At 35.4% G+C, this 15,456-nt stretch overlaps 1 protein-coding gene across 5 annotated transcripts in view; it reads left to right on the top strand.

Moving 5' to 3' along the window:
- LOC310897755 (uncharacterized protein) overlaps positions 1 to 15,456 on the top strand; it is a 56,854-nt gene that overhangs the window by 16,984 nt on the left and 24,414 nt on the right. For 2 of the 5 annotated variants that reach the window (XR_014582553.1, XM_083831683.1), the window contains exon 3: positions 9 to 711. The exons of 1 other annotated variant lie outside the window; for it this stretch is intronic. The gene's annotated coding sequence lies outside the window, so the exon portion shown is untranslated. Of the gene's footprint in view, positions 1 to 8; positions 712 to 754; positions 7,484 to 15,456 lie in introns of those variants that run through there. 2 more of the 5 variants (XM_083831680.1, XM_083831681.1) reach the window with 2 other exon arrangements.

Here is a 15,456-nt window from a genome sequence, read left to right as displayed (position 1 = left end):
TCTGGAAGTCACAATGGATCAGAGCACTGTTTCCTGACTGTGATAAGCAAATATGTTGAGTTCTGTAATTAACATTTTAAAGCCCTTTCTCTAATATTTATAAACAAAACAAAGAAAACAACAACAGCAACAAATGAAAAAACTGAAAAACCCTGAACCAGATATTCTTATCCAATTATGTAACTATATAGATTTTATTTTCTGTTATATGTCTTTCATTTGAGTAAATGAGAAAATTTTAGATTATTAAAATGTGTACAGGTCTGGAAATAGCCATTTTCCCATCACTGTTTCATGAAAAGTCGTATAAGCCAAACGTAGACTGAAAACATTGCTTTAGAAACACAATAAAAGAACAACAGTGAAATCATGAGAATATGCTTATTTATTGTATGTCTCAAATAAAAATATAAAAAAAAGGCTTTTTAGAGAATTTTGAAATGAGTCTATATGACACCACTATTGTCTTCTATTCTCATGTTGCCACTGTGGCACTGAAGCATGGAATCAAACACACACACATGTATTTAACATTTTCTGTACTGAATTAGCATGATCTGGTAAATTCTAAAGGAAAAATTAAAAATTTATGATCAAATATTATGGTCCATTTACCTGCCTGTCTATGCCAGTTACATGAGTAACTGTCTATGCTTTCTTATGGGTGGACTCAAATTGTCAGCGTTTGAGGCTGTGCCCTTTTTCAATTTTCTGTTACAATGGCATAAGGAATAAAATCTTGGTTCTGTTTCAGTCAATGCAGGCTTTATCCATGACACTTGTGGAGGAAGGAGTATTTTCTGTGTTTTTTAGTGCGAAGGAATAACAAATTTTTGCTTCTGTTCAAAAAAAATATCTAACTCTTGGCGCCAGCAGTGGACAGGTATGAAGTCTTCTACAAATGACTGACTAGATCCCTAAGGGAAGATATTAAATAATTTTCCTCCAGCCTCACAGGTGGGGATCACATATTGTTGTGTCTGCTAGACCCTGAGACAAGACACTGTGAATGGTAGACCCATTCTGGTGGGGTACAAAAGAATGAAGGTTTTATGAAGAGGGATTGGTTAAGAATGATTCATGCTGCACAGCTTTTCTCCCTTCTCCTGGCAGGACCAACCTGGGGAATTCCTACAAGATCCGGTATCTTATAATAACCTTCCTTTAGGAAGACAGGAAAAATAAACCAACAAACAAAAACAAGCAGTTACCTTTATTGCACTGTCAGTGTTTGACTCTTGGGCTACTGTGCCCCTATTGATGTCTTAATGGGGCCTCAGAAATAGTACTTCTGGCTTAGAAAATAATAATTCTGCTATAAAGATCTGCTTATTCTGTTCTTTTAAAACTATTTGTAAAGCAACAATCCAGAGAATTCATCACTGCATCAAGAAAATCAGAGTTTAATATCAGGAAGGAAAATAAATATGTTCTTGACAAGGGAAAATAAAATACCATATCAAGATTTTTTGAAACCCATTTAACATGTTAAAAGAAGCGACTTACAAAAAATCTTGTATTTAACTTTTAGAAGCGGTGCATCTTTCTAACAGGACCTATAAACTGAGATTTATATGACTTGTTTTGCACAATTAATGAATAATACATGGATTTTATCCTGCCCTAAACACTCCAATAGTTACCCAGAAATCTTGAAAAGAGAGCTGAAGCACAATGATACTTGGGTTATTTTTCTCCCTCTTCAAAAACTACATGATCTACATCCTGTGTTTGCTGTACTGCATGTGCACACTGTGTCTTTATCAGTTCAGTTGTTTTTGCTCACCATGTTTGCTTGCTTTTTTTTCATGTTAGATTTCAACTGTTAAAATATAATTAAGATGAGAAGAGCAACATTGAAAATAGCATCTTGACAATGTTTATGTTCCATTACTGATTTTCTTATAAGATGTATGTAGCTTAAACTGTCTGAACACCTCTTCCCATATTTGTTATACTATTCATAACAAAGTCAACAAAGTCTGTATCAGAAGCATCAAGCCGTGTTCTTTCTGTCTCAGATATTACTAACATCAGTAATTATTCTGTAATGAACAAGTGTGTGGCAGTTCTGTTGATGGCACACGAAACAGACTGGAATCGCCTTTGTCCTTACTTTGCTCAAATGATAACAATGGCAAATTGAGCCAATGATGTGCTCTTTCCACAAAGAAGGCTAGTGGAGGGCTGCATTATCCAAAATATTGCCATCAGGTCAGAGGAGGTGATTTTTCCTATCTACTCAGCATTGGTGAGGCCACACCTGGAGTGCCGGGTCCGGTTTTGGGCCCCCCAGTACAAGAGAGACATGCACATACTGGAAAGACTCCAACAGAGGGACACTGAGATGCTAAAGGGACTAGAGTGTCTCTCATGAGAAAATCTGAGAGAGATGGGACGGCTTAGCCTACAGTAAAGAAGGCTGGGAGGAAGATCTCTTCAATATCTATAAATACCTGAAGGGAGGATGCAGAGATGAGTAAAGAGACAGGCTCTTTTCAGTGTTGCCCAGTGACAAGATAAGAAGCAATGGGTAGAAAACAAAGCTAAAGAGGTTCTGTCTGAACATCAGGAAACACTTCTTTTACAGTGAGAATGACCTAGCACTGAAACAGGTTGCCTAGAGAGATTGTGGAGTCGCCCTCCTTAGAGATACTCAAAAGCAATCTGGACATGGTCTTGTGCAACATGCTTTAGGCGGTCCTGCTTAAGGGAGGTGGACGGGGTGGGGGTGGACTGGATGACCTCCAAAAGTCCTTTCCAACTTCAACCAGTCTGTGATTCTGTGAAACATACCAGTGTCAGGAAACCACGCTGATACAGTTTTGAGGAACATAGAGTAAGAAAAAAATTCTCTGAAGAAATTCAATGTTTGTAAGCACTTTCTCACATATATTAACAGCTCCTTAACTATGTTGTCAGAGTTCATATAACAGCAGTGAATATTTTGTTGTTTTTTTGTGTGTGTGTGTTTGGTTATTTTTTTTGTCACTCTTTCTGGGCAGGTTTCAGTGATAGTCTATGGTCTGGTTGTTTATCACTCCTTCCATTTGCTACGGTCTCTATTAATCTAATTCCAGCTTTCTCAGTATTACTTTGGAATTATCAAGGCATGTCATAGCTGGCAAGTATGAATGTTTTGCCTTGCAGCTGCTGTGCCAGTCTGGGAGGAGAGCTGCACAATTATGACAAGTTGCTGGTTATTAACCTTTGATTGCTGAATGTTGTTTGTTGAGATGCAGAAAGCAAGAACATAAAGGCAATTTTAATTCTCTCATCCTTGCTGACTTCACACACCCTTTCTATTCTTGCCTGTCTGTTGTGGAATAAGCTCCCATCTTCAATTCATTCCCCTACATCAATGTGCTCTTTCAAACCTTTTCTAAAAGCTCATTTATTCTCAGCAACTTGTTAACCATATAGTCATCTCTTCTCCCTTATTTTTATTTCCATTTCACCTGTCTTTTCATAAATCTAGTTTGCACTCTCTCTTTCATTTTTTTACTTCTTTCGTTGTGCTTATTTCAGTAGCTCATTTTACTGTGCTATATAAAAATACTTTTAGAATGCCTTTGCCAGGGGTGTTCTGTACAATAAATGACAGTAAAATTATCAGTCAGAATAGTGAGAATCAAGGCGTACCTACAATGTAGGACTCAGATGCTGTTCGTGAAGTAAAAGTAGACATATAGTTCTTCATGAACACCAACTCCAGGGTCCCATCCTGGAGTTCATTGAAATTATGGAAGTCACTCAATTCACTTCAGTTAGCTTTGGTTCAGGCCAGAATGAGAAAATAAAAAGGCGAGGTAGAAAGACGAATGGATTGGAAAAAAAATGTCCAGTGAAGTAGGTGGAAGATACATCTTATCACCTCTCCTAAAACATCCATTTTCATAAGCATAAAAACACAGTTTTTTTTGAAATGTGAGGTTATATGCAAATATTCTTTCTCTGATTAGAACTGAAGCCATGATGTTAAAAAAATAAAATAAATAAATAAAAAAATCTTAAGTACAGCAATTTAGCAATCAGAAAAGGAATTCTTGGAGTTTCCATAGCATTCCTGGTTCACAAGTCAAAGTAATGTACAATGAATTGGACTTTTCACTTCTTTTTAGAAAGATGAATACATTAAAAATATCAGATGCCTGTATCTTTCTCTTATCCTTTGAAATACATGTTTTAAAGTGCACCAATGTAAGATCTCTTGAATCATTAATTTTATATTTTCTTAAGAGCACTAACTGAATCAGAATACACAATTCTCCTGAAGTTGTTTTGAATAAAAAGAGAGAGATTTTAAAACAAAATTTAGGAACTTCATTCAGTCACATATAGTGATTTAAAATGGAACTTGAGGTCATTTATTTTGGATTATTCTTTTTTTTTTTTTCTAGCCTTTCAGATTTTATATAAGGATGTTCAGGCCACAAAAGAAAGATAGTTTTGATACCAGACACATATTTTCACATACAGTTGTCCTGTTTTTTTCTGGGATACAGTTAGTTTTCTTTCTAGTATCTGGTATGGTGCTGTGTTTTGGATTTAGGATGACAATACTGTTGATAACACACCAATGTTGCAAAGCAGTGATTACTCCAAGTCAAGGACTCTTTTTGCTTCTCATACTCTCTGGCATGCAAAGAGTCTGGTGATGCCCAAGCAGCTAGGAAGGGACAGAGCTGGACAGCTGATTCAAACTGTCAAAAGGGATATTCCATACCATATGGTGTCATGCTGACCAGCAAAAATGGGGAGAGTTGGCCAGGGATAGAGGTGCTGCTGCTCAGGGACTGGCTGGTCATTGGTCAGCAGGTGGTAAGCAATTGCGTTGTGTATCACTTCCTTTGTATTTTCTTTTAGTAGTAGTAGTGGTAGTGGTAGTAGTAGTAGTAGTAGTATCAATTCTTTATCTGTCCTATTAAACTCTCTTTATCCCAACCCATGAGTTTTTACCTTTCTTTTTTTCTGGTTCTCTCCTCCATCCCACTGTGGGCAGTGAGGGAGCAAGTGAATGGCTGTGTGGTGCTTAGATGCCTGCCAGGTTAAAACCCAGAATAATGTACAAAAGGGTTTTCAAATAAATACTAAATTTGTCATGGGGGTGTAATGGAATGCTATTTGTTTTAAGAGAAAAACATAAAATCTTACTAAAATTCAAACTGGTCAAGTAATTGCCACTTTTTGTCTTTAACAATGTGAAAATTTTATATTCCACATTGTAATGGAAAAAAAATCCACTGTTGCCCATGTGAGACAACAGCAGTGGATAACGGTTATTAGACTGTACAAGGCTTGGTAGTCTCTCAGTGACATCCCTATATCAAGCTCCTGGTAAGCAGCAGACTTCTCTCAATGGTGGGTCATGATAAAAGCATGACAATATCCAGTGTGTGTATATGTATATATACATGTATGTGTATACATATATATTGCCTAAACAGTAGACGCTCTTGTCTGTAATAAATTCAGGTTCAGTATATTTTATGACTTGCAGTTAAGTGTAGCCATGAAATACTCATTATGTATGTGCTCAGCTGTGAGAAGTAGACTTCTATAAAATATAACAGTTACCTGAAACAATTACTGATAATAGAAGAAGAATGAAAAGAAGACTAAAACTCTGAAACTAGCTCAAATAAAATGGGTTACAGATATTACTGACAGATTGTGAGATTTTGTCTAGTAAATAAAAGGAATGTTGGCCTGGAAATCAATGAACCAAAATTGGTGTGTTGGAACCAATTTTGGTTCATTGATTTGGACTTGTACAACCCCCATAGGGACAAAGGTCTATTTTATCAAAAGCAAAAAGGGAATCACAATAATCACAGCAACAGACTTGGGATCTCATTACTGAACTAACCTTTTCTTTTCTACCATGAAGAACTGTATGATAGATTAAGAAATTCTTAATATTGTACTGTGAAATTAACTCAATGGCCTCAAAGGGATCTTTATATGTAAAAGAAAACATTAAAACTGGATTCTGATCCTTCATTTTATTTATACTTTCATAATTCCTTTGATTCAGTTCCTCGGTGCCTTTCCACATGAGCTAGCAAGCTGAACAATGGTGAAAAATTCTCATGTCATTACAGGAGAGAAAAATTAGATCCATTTCTATCTGAGACAAGCCACCTTCTCTTGCTGGTGTTGCCTGTGATGACATATCTCCCTTACTGTTGTTCTTTAGCTTGCTGGCTAATCACAGATGCCCATTATGCTCCTACCTTCACTTGCTCTGTATGAAGTTCACCATACAGAAGCTGGGGCACCTAAAACACTTTTGAAAATGTGGATACTTTGTTTAAGAGGATGTCAGTCAGATTGACAGGTTCAGACAGACTCACGTAAGGTTGGATGTTCCTGTTGTATATGTCCTTTTTTTTTTTTTTTTTCATTTTAGAGATATTGGCCCACAAATTTGAAAAACAGTTGCTCCAGTTTATTTCCTTTAAGATTTTTTTAAAATACATTCCAGAGAAGTGACACCATTAATAAGAAGTTCAGAGTTTGCAACTAACCTAACTGAAGTTACTCATTGCTAAGAGTTAATCAAAGTCATAGTCTAGCCATGAACATTTATAATATTTTTGTGGGAGCTTGGGGCTGTAAAGGGGTTGGATTTTGTTTGTTTGCTTGTTTTAATCTTAGAGCCATTCTGGTGTAAAATTTATTTCATCTTTTAAGGAAAATGTGGCTCTCAACCACTACTGTACATTGCTTGTACATACAATATGATATGTAAAAGTATTTAGTTGCTCATGAGAGATTTTGGAAATTTCTCCATTACCTTTCATGGGAGCATATTTAGACTGATTCCAAGAACATCTGAAAATCCTACTGAAAATGTACACTGTGGTTTAGTCAATAACTGAAGAACTACCTTAACTTTTAATGCTGGAGGAACTTGATATTACATTCTTAATTAATGCTAATTCCTCCATATACACAGATACATGCATGCATACATATATGCACACAATAAATAAATGTTACAATCTGCTATATATATAATGCGTATAGGTAAACATTTAGAGAGAAATATATATGTGTATATGTGGTTGCTCTTATCTCATCTTACCACATGAAGGTTGCCAAGATTCATCAACATGATAGAGAAACTAACAGGACACTGAATCTTGAACAGGCTTTTTAACCTTCCTCCTTTCTTAAATTCATTGCACAGGAAAACAGGAGTATAAAATTTTATGTAAATTTGGAATAAACAGATTAAATATTATTCCGTGTTCAGTCATGTGAAACCCCCTCAACCTACTGTAATCAAAGATGAAGACAGTAATGCAGAATAACATGAAAAATACAATGATAATACAAAAACTATCAAACAGTTACAGAAAGAAACATCCACAAGAAATGTGTCTCTGTTTATTTGGTTCATTATAAATCAAGTGTGCTTTCTTGAGAGCTGTGAACCTATTGATTAATTGTGGCATTAATTTGATGGTGATTTGCACTATAATTTTCTTTACATTTTTGTAATGGATTTACAAAATTCCTTGTAAACATCCACAGATGTTGCCCAGGACGTCTGTTACAAAAATTAAAACACAACACACAACCCAATAAAGCTTCCTTTAACTCAGTCATAAAAATTGATTTCCTTGTTTTGGTTTCATTTTTGTTATACTAATGGTCAAGGTACCACTGAATATATTGCTAATTAAGAGCACGAGCCAAGTAAAAATAACATATAAGGGAAAATACATTGCCACTGACTCTTCAGTCTGCTGAAACAGGTATTTTTATCATCCTGATCCAGGTCAGAGCCTGTAATGAACAACGTCTGGGTTCATGCAAAGTGCACAAATAGGAGTAGGAGAAATGTATTTTCTATTTAATTCTCTCTCACTTGAATATTTGTACTCTCTTTTAGACCACAACAGTGGTTAATAACATTCAGGGAACATTTGGCAGAATTAAGTACCTGGAGCTCTTCAAGAGGTATAATCAGTGGCTAGGACAGGAATGTTAACTAGTGACATTTGAATACATCATTTCACCATTATTATATCTATTTGTACATTTAGGGACAGAGCCTTCTCAGGTATAAATAGGCATAACGCCATTATTTTATAATGGCATAGGCATAACTTCACATCCAAAGAGGTTCTGATCTTCCATGCCACCTGCAACAAAGCCTTTGGCTGTGTATGGCACAGTCTACAGTCAATCACCTATAGTTATGGAAAAGCAGGAAAGAGAAAGGAAAGTACTAGTCTGTGTATATACTGCACATATGGAGCAATCAGAATCATAAGTAATACTTTGTATGGTCATATCTGAGATGAAGACAGGAGAAGTTCAGGCTGGATCTTAGGAAAAAGTTCCTCACTGAGGGTGGTTGTGCTGCCCAGGGAAGTGGTCACAGCACCAAGCGTTCTGGAGTTCAGGAAGCATTTGGAAAATGCTCTCAGATACATGGTTTATTTTTTTGGTGGTCCTGTTTGGAGCCAGGAGTTGGTCTCAATGATCCTTGTGGGTCCCTTCCAACTTTGGATATTCTGTGATTCTATGATTCTAAGACTCTAAAAAGATAGCATCTATTCTAAATGGTCTTGTTACAAAAACAACAATTTGTGTATCTATGGATATAATATAACTAATGTGTAGTTCTGGAATAGCACCCAATATAATTGTTCCCATTCCTATATTGTCTGCTTCTCAAGATGTCTCACATAGGACATTACTGTATATTATCTTTAGGAAAATAAATTGGTGGTTCAGAACTCATGTATTTCTGGACCAATCAAATGTATTCAGTGTTAAAGCAATGCAAAGAAGATGTTTCAGATTTTAGAAAGTTCATTCACCTGAACTGGAAATCTGCAAGTACTCAGAATATCTTGATGCTTTTTTGAATTTTAAAATTGATCTATGTGATGTACAACTCTTGTTCTCTTCACATTCTTTTTGCATTTGCTACCAATTTTATTAGTCTTAGTGCACAGATATTCTCCTCTTGTGAAGACTTTCTCCTCTTGTATACACTTTTTTTTTTCTGTTTTTGAAAAAAATGCTTTTGAAGACCCTTGCAGTTCTGCCCAGGGTCTCAAAACAATACCAGAAAGAAATAATAAATACTAATATACTGTATGTTATCTTCTAGAAACAACCTATATCTGCCAAGTAGTACTTTCCTTTGTAGTGTCAACAGCAGTATAATCATAGAAAAGCCAACTCCACGTATCTCAGTTTCAATCTTTATTAACAGGATGAAAAACACTTTCAATTGAGAAGACTTGGCAGTTCATGGCAGTAAGTTGTTTCAAATAGTTAATCTGGAGTTGATAGGCATCAACTAAGTATTTCTTTCTGGTTGTTAGAATCAGTTTTTTGACTAAAAAGCTGGCACATCTAGCAATGTGTGAATGCCTGTAAATATATTCAGTAGATAAAGGTTAGAAATCTATGCCTTTCTTGATTTTCATATAGAGAACATTACCTAAAGGATGATATATAACAGTAGTAGGAGATGACACAGCATGAAAAAGCAGAGGACTTCTACTTTCAAGTTCATCACAAGTATAATTTCAAAACAGCTAGATTGCTTTCACACAGCTCATATAGCATATGCCAGCTAGCTTGTTACCTAGGCAAGACAAACTCCAATCACTAGAGGTAGCTTTTGGCTAAAACAGTGATCATTCAAGCCCTGTTCATCAGTTCTACATGTGAAGAAACTAAACACGTTTTTCACACAAACTTGCAATTCTAGATGAGTGGCATAAAGCATGATTTCTAATGTTTTTGAGTTGTCACACACTAAAATTTAGTTACTGTGAGAGCCTGTAAGCCACTGCAGTTGGTTTAAGCTAATATGTTTGGTTTCTAACTGTGATGGACTGGAAGCATTCATGCCATGAGTGATGGTATCTCAGGTCACTTTTTCTGGAATTAGATTTACCAGAAACACTTCACTAGGCAGTTCGTCTGAACATATTTTGGTTGGCACAAGTAATTCAGATTGGTTGCCAATATACCCTTGGAGATCTGAGTGCTGATTCTTTAAGGAGGTTCAAGTCATACTGCTTTTTATACATATAATTTACAGCTGGGATGCCTGTTCAGCCTGTTTCTGAATGTGAGTCCAGGTATACTGACATGAGTGGAATCAGAATCTAATTCATTTTTACAGGGTATTTTGAACATGTTAAAAAAAAAAAAAAAAGTGAGACATAAAATAAATAAAACTCTTAGGCTTACATAGATTTGTGAAAAATAATTTGATATTTCCCTAGTCTGTTAACAGAACGCATGTTCAAAACAAACATCCTCCAGACATTGGTTAGTAGAGCAGACTTGCCAGGAATCAATGAAATGTAAGCAAAAATTATTTTGTTTGCACTGCAAGAGATTTCAGGCCTAAGTACTTGAAGCCAAGGTCTTAAAGCCATATTGAGGCTTCTAAATGGAATAACTTTGAAAAGATAATGCTTAAATAACCCTACCATTGCTGAGGTCAGTGAGAAGAATCCTGGGTGTTCATCATCATGGAAGTGCAAACAGTTATCATTATGAGAAAGGAGATCATTTGAAACATCAGTTAGATACTGTTTGTCCATGGGATAAACATGGAAAATGAGAAAGAGGTTTTCAGCACAAGCCCTAAGAATGGAATATCATTGAACACATACACATAAACACCAAAAAAAAAAAATAGATATATATATATAGGTTTTTTGTTTTTTTTTTTGTTTTTTTTTTTCCTCATAGGAGCTTCCAGACCTCCAGAAAGCACTTGATGATCTTAAGGGTCTTTTCAAACATAAATGATTCTATTGTTATATGATTCATTTCTAAGTAAAAAGTGTGAACTGCTGCATTTTCTTGAAATATGGGCAAAATCAGGGTGAAACATGATATGGAGCTTTTAGCTCACCTTTGGCATTTCACATTATAAGTACTTTTATACCTTCATACCAGCCTAAGGCAAGTGCTTCCCTATTGTGGAAGCAATAGAAAAAAATGCAGTTATGAAAAAATTGGAGAAAGTCCAGGTGACGTTTTGAGAGTTTGGTTGACCACTTATATGAAGTATGCAGGCAAGAAAAGTGCTTAACTAACAAAAGAATTGTCTGTCCTTACAGAAATAAGCAAAAGAAAAAGAAAAATTAACCTCATGAAACAACAAAGTAATGCCACATAGTTAAACTATGGACTGATAACAAACCATTTTGTGTCAATTATAGATAGGATAATTAATGTGCAAGAGACATTTACAGAGACCAAAAATAGCACTCAGAGACCCTGTGTTTGCCTGAGTAAAATCCAGTGTTTTGCAATATAAAAGTAAAGATGAGAATAACTAGCTCAGACACGTAAATGAAAATCTCAGCAGAACAGCCAATCCCTCTTCAGATCAGCTTGCTACAGCAATTTTTTTTATCGTCAGCAAGACAATATCTTGTAAGCTACAGCTATCTTGGTCCTCAACCAGCTCTTCTATGGGTTGGGAAAAAATCTGGCAAAAGACAGCAAGTGCTGTCCACAGAAATGCAGAAAAAAATATCTAAGTATAATAATTCTGGTCAGAAATGTCACTTTGGAATCTGGAAAATAAGATATTAAAAAAAAAAAAAAAGAAAAAGAAAAAGAAGCAATGCTTCCTTGTCCATTTAAAAAATCAAATACTATTTAAATTTGTATTTATTTACAGTGGTGATTATGTTTGGGCTACAGTGATGATTATGTTTGGGCAAGGATACTAATCATACACATCTACAAGATGCAGTGCATTTATCTTACTCTGATACTCAGAGCTGTTGGAAGAAAACTGTGAATTTATTGTGCTTGTTTAGGAGAAACTGAGATATTTTTATGGATTATATACCTCTCTGTAAATTTTCACAAAATACATGTGGATTTCTTCCTGCAGCTCTTTCTGACAACTGTGTGATGAAGACTTCCAGAACATTTCAAATGCACTTGCTGTTCAGACTTTTTTGTTTGTTTGTTTCTGCAGTGAATGACTCTTGGCTAACAATAAGTTCATTATCCTTTGGTGATCTGTGAAGAATGTCAGTTTACAGTTTGTGTTTTGCTAATCAGATAGATAGCTGACATGCAATTATGCAAATCGAATGATATTATTCCTTCATCCTAACTGGATACTTGCTTCAATAACTAAAATGACACGTACTGCTTTCTTTTTTTTCTTTTCTTTTCTTTTGGTAGTTGATAAAATTAAAGCTTTCATACTGAAAATTCAACTTTTACAAATCTCCATGCGAAGTTGACTCAAGGTTTTGAATATTCATAGAAAGCAAAAGTAAATGAATGATGCGTATGATCTTTAACTCAAAATTTACTATATGTAATACAAGGAGTATTAACTAACAGAGAATTCTAAAGTACATTAAATATACAAGCATGTTAAAATGAAGAGTTACAGTAAGTCTCAGATTTTGGCCATGTTATAAAGAATACATAATGTTTGCGGATTTGTTTATTTAATTTGTCCTAGAGGTTGATGGCAGGACAGACACAACACTTGGATAAAAAACACTGAGTGATAGAGAAGGAGAGGCAGCATGGAGGGCAAATGAGACCTAAGTAGCAATGACTCTGTTAAACATGCAGCCAGAAAATAGGGCATGTCTGAACAATTTTCACACCAAAAGCCATCAAAGTGGCTTTGCAGATACAGGTGCGTCCCACGAGGTGGCAACTGGGGATGAAAGCTAGTAAGACCAAGCCTGAGACCCTGCACTGTCTTACTGATAACATGCAAGCACAAGCTGGAATCCTTATCACTTAGGATGTAACAAGTATGCATGCTGCTTAAATGACCCAGGATTGCATTTTTAAACTTTGGTGCCAGCCTGCTTCTCAGATTTTGTAGCACATTGCTGGTCCTCATGATTTCTGCCGTAGGCAGCTGAACTTCAAAAACTAAACCAAATAAAAATTCTGCATACACTGCATACCAAATATGGGACATTTTGATAATTTTTAATTCTAAAAACATTGTATAGCTTAGCATGCTTAATGCCCTAGCTTTGTCAGGGGTCAGATGGCACAAAATAGTCATCCTTTGTTCTGCATTGCACAGCATCATTAATTAAATTGCTACATCCTACTCACTGCACTTTTCCAGAAGAGTAAATGTTATCTTAAATGCCTTTGTGTCACTAAAAAAAAATAAAAATAAAAAATAAATTTAAAAAAGCAAGCTCAGATTTACAATATCATAGACTTTTATTAGGACATGTTTATTCCATGTTTTTCAATATATCTGGCTTGTAGAGTAGCACTTCCTCAAAGTTGATCAAAGCATCCATTTTCTTTCCTTTCCCAGTGACGAGGGCAATTATGTACCAAGAAGCCTCTTCCCAGAATGTCATAATTGCTGCAACCAGTTTCTTTTTATTATGCAGAATTTCCTCTCCTTGAATGTAATGCTTCAATGAATTCACAAACCAGCTCTGTCTGGTTCAAATCCATGAACCTACACTTATGATAAGATAATGAATGCATACACATCAAGTAGAACCATATTGAAAGTGCTGTGGGCAAACGTACAGTAGAATAATTTTTTTTAAATGAAGATAATGTTTTTAGAGGCATATCACTTCTCAGAGGGGTTTATTCACTCATTCGGCCTCAGTGCGCACCACAGAACGAGGCTTTTGGTCATTGTGTGTTCAGATAGATGAAGTAAAACAGAAAAAAATGTAAATAAAACAAACAGTAATGAATATATATGCATTGGCATAGTATTTAACTAGTGGCAGTTGGAAAAGGGCACAGCAAGATACAAAATTGATTCAGACTGATTCAAATGCTATCATAAAAATATAATCAGTAAGTCAGTCATCTAATGCCTGTCTAAATTTGAGGTAGTTAAAACAGCACAAACCATTAAGCTTCACATATAGGAAAGGAATGTATCTGCAAGTTTCAGTGGTTTAAACCACAGAGGCCAGGAGGCTTTTTCTCCTGTGAATAAAAAGAGGAAAATAGAACTCATCCCTCCTTAACCAATGGATTTTTAAAATGCTTAATTAATTAATTAATGCTTTATTAATGCTGCATTATCACCAGTAGTAATGAACAGCAGAAAGATCTCCAAACAGCTTCATGAAAATCATAGTGCTTTATGTGATTATTAGCTTCAGAAAATGTCATGGTTAGTAAGGGGTAGGTGAAGGGAAAAGCGTTGTCTCATGTAGGCTTTCAGAAATAACTTAATCTCTACTTTTATTATTTGGGATACTCTGAGATATGTAGACTCTGGATCTGGTTATACTGTCCACAAAAGCATTTGATAAGATCACAAAAGAACACAATTTCCTTCTGAGAATTTAAAGACAGCTCACAAAATCTGTATTCCTCAGTAGATGTACAAGGTACTTAGTATCTCTAGGGTCAGGTGGAAAACTATTCTTTGACTTTCTATAATTTCTTGGCATAGTTTTTATCCATGGGTCTTATTCCAAAATGACCTTACGGCTTCCATAGCATGAGTTTTACAAACCAACATGAATGATGAATATTTCCCATACAATTTCTAAGGAACAGATTTTGTTATGTGATCTGCCATGCCAGGAAAAGTTGTAGCAAGGGTCACTACATCTCACAGAAAGATAGGTGCTCTACTTTTTCTATAACTGAAAATTATCCTGAACAGGAGTGTCAGCAAATTGCAGTCAGTGATGTATTGTCTAACAGACAAGAATTCATTTGGGAGCAAACAAACTGAGTTCAAAACTTCATTGTGCTGCACAAATCAGATCTGCTAGATAAGGCTATCTCTCTTAACAATAACAAGCCCAGACCAGCTGCTAAACTGTTCAGTTTAGAGGTACAGAAAAACTACTTTTCTATCTCATTATTGCTAAAGAAAGAACAAGAACACTTGTTTATAATATACTGAGAATGTTAAGTCCACAAATTAAGACTTATATAGCTCAATTTTATGTATAAATTGAAAATGTGCTTCATAAATCTGATCTGCTACAGATCTCATTACTATTTTTATACTTATTCCTTCACGTCTTTTCTTCTATGTCGATCTATGTGTTTTCTTGCAGTTTTGTCCTGGCGTTTCCTGCCACAGAGCTATCTGACTCACTTAAAACTCTAGAGAAAGATGAAAGCTGCCTTCAGGCAGCTTTGGCAAATTAATAATCTTTCTGAAGGGTGACAGGGTCAGCTAATGCCAGAGTCACAATTCCCTATACATACACAGAATACTGAAAGTATTAAAAAAAATAAAATTATTTGCTAAGACCAAGAACATATTTTAATTGTTCAACTCAGTAAAGTTCCTATAGTTCAGCTATTTCCAAGAGGTCTTTGATGACCCTCAATCTGAATGTATTAACACTAGCACTGGCTCTGTGAGATTAAAATGATGCCCTGTTACACAGTAGTCTCAAAGTGACTTAATCTACCTTCCCTAAAATTCTGTACATATCTCTTCAA

This window comes from Anser anser (genome assembly GCF_964211835.1).
Source record: "Anser anser genome assembly, chromosome: 3".
In the NCBI taxonomy this organism is placed as follows: Eukaryota; Metazoa; Chordata; class Aves; order Anseriformes; family Anatidae; genus Anser; species Anser anser.
This window is presented reverse-complemented; position numbering and strand designations above follow the sequence as displayed.